Below are 6000 nucleotides of genomic sequence, written 5' to 3'. Positions count from 1 at the left end.
AGAAAATGGGAGTTTTAGGCTGTAACTGGAAAAGACAGGAAACGGCAGAAGAGAGGGGCAAACCCGGCATTGAATAAATGAAGAGGTCTGCAGAAATAATACCCAAAAGAAATAATGAAGAGTAGAATAAATAAAATCTATCTGCAGCCTTCTGGAAACAAGCTGCTACCACACCTAATTAGCATTTCTTTCAGCTCTGAAAACACTAAGCAAAAAAATAAGTAGCTAAAAAGGCAGGATTCTGAGATCAAGACCACAATTTACACTGTCTGGTGCTTGAGCCACTGATATCTGTAGTCTTCTTTCTTCACTTTCTTCACTTTGTCTCATATTGTGACTTTGTTGCCCAATTTGGAATTTTCTAAGGATGGTCTAAACCAGTACAAGATCTTCAGGATAGAGACAGAGGCTTTTCCAGTTTTTAGTACTTTGTTCATCTGCCTAAATATTTTTAAAGGCCTTCCCCAAGTAACTAAATATTTTGTTTCTCATATTGTCCCCATTATTATTTGAGGATTAGTTTTAGAGTTGTTCATCATGTGTCATCTGAATATACCTGCTGAGAAATTCATTCATTCTCCAGAACTCAGGTCAGTGAGAGTTTTCTGGCCCAGGGTGTGCAAGGACACTGTCCTTTTTGCTGCCAGCATGGAATGTGACCCACCAGCGTGACCTGGGGAACTTCAGCATGTCCCATTATTTCCTGGCTACTCTGTCAGGCATGTATCTGCCAGCAGCTCAGAAATTGGCCTGAATCTGTCTGGTGGTGAATTGAAAGAACTGTAAAGATGCTCCCGCAGCCCTCATTTCTGCACTGCAAAGCCTGCCCAGCTGTAACTAAGACCCATAGCCCACACTATGGAAAATGCATAGTCTTTCCTGCATGGAAAAACACCTTGAGGTGTTTAAGGAAATGTTAATGAATAAAATGCTGTGCACTTATGCAAAGCAGGAAATACTACACCATGTTGCACATATAAGGGAATCATGTCATAATGTAGTATGGGCCAAAAGCCACAGAATGGATTCTTACCAGAAGTTGAGACTATCGCATGGGACTTGTTCTCAGCCTTGCACACTAAATAAAGTGTGATCTTGTTCTTCTTGAACAGTAGGTACACACTGTTACAGTTTTGGAGACAGGCAAGTGACAGGCACATCAACAAGTTCATGCAGTAACAGCTTAAGTTTATTGTGGGGCAGCTCCTTTTATAGGGCTTTCAAATTTCCCTCGCTTACAGACATGACTGGTTCAGGGTCTCAGCTCCACCTAGCTCACTGGCTAATGGTATGGGTGCATCTGTGCACCCACATCACTGCACTCTGCAAAGGGTGCTGAGTCCTCTGGTTGGGTTTACATCTGACCTATTGTTATCCTGCCCTGGGACTTGTTTACTTCGAGCTAGGCTAGTTGAGCTGGTATCTGTTAAGCCAAATTATCTGTGCAGCTTATAGACCCACTATAGCTGTCAAACACACTGCCTAAAAATACCTGTTATGTTGAAGACTGTACTATTTATTTTTTAAAATAAAGTGATTGATATATATGTATATATGTACACACACGCACACATAAATAAATAAATAAAATCATTACTGACAGTTAACCAAGGTATCATTTAGGTAGTGCAATACAGTTTACATATAAGGAATAAGCAGAGAACATTTTTCTAATATACCTTCAAAATAGGTCATTGCGAATGTACCAGTGTTGTAATGTGTACAACAACAACAAGAAAAATGGTGACATCCTGCATCCTGTTAAGCCCCAAGCTCACTGAAAATAGCTAAAGGATGTCACCAGACATTGAAGTTCCAAGGTGAAGGTGACATGGTGGTGTTCAGTCAAATGTTGGACTCAATGATTTTGGAGGTGTTTTCCAACCTTAATGATTCCATGAATCAGTAGCATCAGGCAGATTTCATTTCAGACCCTGTACTGTGGGTTAAGATTCTTAAAACAGTAATGGATCCATAAAGAAATCTCTGCCTTTTTTCTTCTGAAGGATAATTGTCAAAACTCTTTTTCATCATAAGTATTGCTTATCTTAGTAACTCTGCGGGCTAGGTGTTCATTGGTTATCAAAACTAGATTTTATCCCTTATGTATTTGAGCATGCTTTTTCTTTTTCTTTTGTTTTAACATGGTACAGTAAAGTGAATGTCTAAATGTTTATTATGCATCTTTATGTCTCAGGTTCTGAGTTCTGTTGACTAAAATGTGGGCATTGAGGAGAAGATGGAGGGCAGACCTCATCACGGTCTACAACTTCTTGAAGTCAAGGGGAAGTGGAGGGACAGCATCTATCTCTTGACTCTGGTGTTTGGTGAGATGACCTGAGGGAACAACATGAAGCTGTGTTAGGGAGGGTTTAGGCTGGATATTAGAAAGTTGTCTTTTCCCTGAAGTTGTGCCTCCATGATTCTAATTCTCTACATTACAGTGTAACCAGCAATTTGTCTTCAGTGTTGAACTTCTATTACTGCTAGCATGTACAAAAAAACTACAAAAGAAAATGCTCTGTTCTGATGAGACTTAAAAGGACTATGAATTTGAGAGCCAATAATTGATATTACATACTAGAATCACACTCCTAGCTGAAACAATGAAAGACTGCCATGTACAATATTTTTACTGTTAAAATTTTTTTAATGATTTTACTTGCTTGTAAGTTGATGTGGGTTAAGTTACTAACAACAGTGTGGCTTACTCAGTTAATCTATTGTCAGATTTAGGAGTTATAATAAACCATCCCTAGTGTGAAAATAAGGGAGATTTTAGAACAAGTGGGATTACCAGTTGTGTGACACCATTGTATGATGTATGGTTCCAAAAGGTTGAAAATGTTCTGCAGACTTCTCAGTAGTCTAAAGAACAGATTATTTTCAGTTGGGCATGTATCTCTACTTGCCTGTGTCAGAGGATTCCAGACACATGCTTTAGATGTTTCTCCCTGAATAGAATAAAACAAGGAGTCTTTACACAGCATCTAAGTCTCACAGAATCCTGCTGCTTTAACTTTTTGTGTCTGTTTATTGGTTTAAGGAAGCTTAAGTGAGCTTATGGTGAAATTTCTCAATGGTGGTGTGAAGAGCAATAGTAAAACCGTCTAATATGTGGGTATACAGAACTTTAAAGAAAGGGCGTTCATCAGCAAGAAATTAGACAATGTTTCTTAATTTTCACTTTTTTGTAATCATTAATGGCAAATTATGGCTTGTAAAAAATTTTGCAGAAAGAAAAATATTTGAAACTCTTTTATTATACTTGTTTTTTTGAAATTTTTAAAATTTAAAACCAGTCTGTCATGTCTGTCTGCCGCAGTTTCTGTAACTTTTGAAAGTAATGCTTTAAAATTAAATATCATCAATTGCTAAGCTGTGATAATACAAACTGTCAGTTCTCCACACAAAGAGCACTCTAAAACTTGTCGAGAATTGTGAGCTATATTAATTGCTGACTTAGTTCATTTTAAACCACTTTGATTTTATTTGTGGCTGTAAAACTCTAAGAACTAGGTGATTGGGATGGGAGTTCGTTCTCTTTTAGCTAGTTCAATAGTTATTTTCTAATTTTGTGTTGTTTGAAGACTTGAAATTCCCAAGTAACAGACAATTTGATAATCTAAATTGTAACCTGGAACATATAATTTTTCACAAAAAAATGTATGTGCACACTTTTTTTTTTTGGAATCAGGGTTTAGATGCCTCAGACAGGAGCTACAGCAGCCTGTCTAGTTCATGGTGCTAAAACAATTAGCTGGTACTGCCAGTAGAGCTTATTAAAAAATTATTACAAGTTTAGTTTGGAGATTTCATTTTGCTTTTAGATTATTAGAGATGATAATATGAGGAAAATTATAAAATCAAAACAAGGTTGTCACTAGGGGGTAGCATGAATGTGGAATGGGGCATCAAGGTTCTTTTTTGGACAAAATTTGCTGTAGCAAAAGCAATTTTTTAACGCCATTAAGGAGTTTTACATTAATGTGCCATATTGGTGAACAAGAGGGACATGGACGTGTTGGAGCGAGTCCAAAGGAGGCTACAAAGATGGTCAGGGGGATGGAGCACCTCTGCTGTGAGGAAAGGCTGAGAGAGTTGGGAGTGTTCAGCTTGAAAAAACAGAAGGTTCCAGGGTGAGCTAACTGCAGCCTTCCGATACCTGAAGGGAATCTGCAGGGAAGATGGAGAGAGACTTTAGACAAGGGGGTGATTGACAAGAGGGAATGGCTTCCCACTGACAAAGTTTAGATTGGATATTAGGAAGAAATTCCTCCCTGTGAGGTTGGGGAGGCCCTAGTACAGGTTGTCCAGAGAAGCTGTGACTGTCCCATCCCTGGAAATGTTCAAAGCTGGGCTGCACAGAGCTTGGAGCAGCCTGGTCTAGTGGAAGGTGTCCCTTCCCATGGCCTGGTTTGGAACCAGAGGATATTTAAGGTCTCTTCCAACCCAGGCCATTCTGTGATACTGTGAATTTCTAGAATGTGCCCTCTGAGGGGCAGCATTGAAGAGCAGGTTTCTGTAAACAGCTCCTTCTAGTCATACTATGGATTAGACATAAGGAAGGGATTAACACATTAGAGCTTATTCTCTGTTGTCTGGAATCATTAGTTTTCAAAGGTAACTCATCCGTTTGAGAGTATTAGTGCCAATCTGTCAAAAACCCTGTAGCAAACATGTTTCAGTTTAAGTGATGAAACCATCAAAATTCTTTCCTGTGAAGTACTCGAAATCAAACAAAAAAGGTGGACATTTTGTTAATTTTGTGGTTTGTTTGCTTGGGTTTTTGTGGAAAACTGACAGCAGAGCCAGTTAGCATTGTGAGAAATTTCTTTGTGAGAAATATCAGTATCATCATTTTGAGAAGCAATATGAGGGGAGGGAAGGGAGGGAGGGAGGGAAGGGAGGGNNNAAGGAAGGAAGGAAGGAAGGAAGGAAGGAAGGAAGGAAGGAAGGAAGGAAGGAAGGAAGGAAATGGGTTGGGCTTTGATGGTGGTGTTAATTCCACCCCATAGTCTCTGCCCATTCTTGCCCCTATGCCACACTCTATGTGGTTCTTTCTCATGGAAAAGTGCTGCCTTATCTCCACCTTGGCCCCTTTTTCCAGTATTACTGAAGGCAGTTTCAGTGCTAAATCAGTAGTGAGGGGTCAAGTACTGCCAGAATACCAGCTGCAGTTTGGGATTTTGTCACATTCTTCTAAATGCTGGTATCTTCCTCAGAGCAGCAAAGCTTGATTAAATATTGTGCTGCCTTGAAAGTCTTGTGCATGTATCCATGATAGCATGATGACCTCAGCCATCATCAACAGCTGAGGCTGTAATATCTTGTAATGTCCTCTTCAGGTGAGCTCCTAAATGAGATAAGCCAAGCATTTCCTTCAGGAACAGCAAGTCCAGTTGCAATGGAGTGATTAATCCACTTAATCCATGGACGTGAGAGAACCATCTTTCTCATCTAGGACCAAGCTGAATGTAATTTAGCTGCACAATTGGTAAGCAAAATGGATGCATTTTTGTTTAAATGCTGATGTTTCCAGTTAGCCAGTGCTAGCCAATGCTGGCTTTGAACATTCAGCTGTTGACCTCCCAGTGAATTGCTGCACACTATCTAACTGTGTCCTCCTTCAGCATTCCCTGCTGAGATGACCCACCATCATTCTTCCCATAATTAGCTTCTAAAGGTTATTTTCATCTCTATGCTGATGTGAATAAAGTGTGTAAATTTGCACCTGTTGATTTCTGACAATAGTGAAGCTTTTCCAGTAATATTTCTAACTTCAACTTTCATCTTGTTTTCCATGCAGAGTTTCACAAGGATCTTTGGCAGCATCCTATCTCAAAGGCTTCAGTTTTCTTTCAGCAGAATTAGCTTTTCACAGTTTCTGCCTGGAGTTTGCTGTGGAAGTGACAGAGTTTTTCACCAACCAGGTTTTCAAATAATTCACAATGTAGTTATTTGCAGTTTATCTTGAGGCAGGTGTAAAAATTGCTGAAT

This window comes from Passer montanus, unplaced genomic scaffold (assembly GCF_014805655.1).
Source record: "Passer montanus isolate IOZ18808 unplaced genomic scaffold, ASM1480565v1 scaffold80, whole genome shotgun sequence".
Lineage (NCBI taxonomy): Eukaryota > Metazoa > Chordata > Aves > Passeriformes > Passeridae > Passer > Passer montanus.
The sequence above is the reverse complement of the archived record's forward strand: the minus strand, read 5'-3'. Positions refer to the sequence as shown.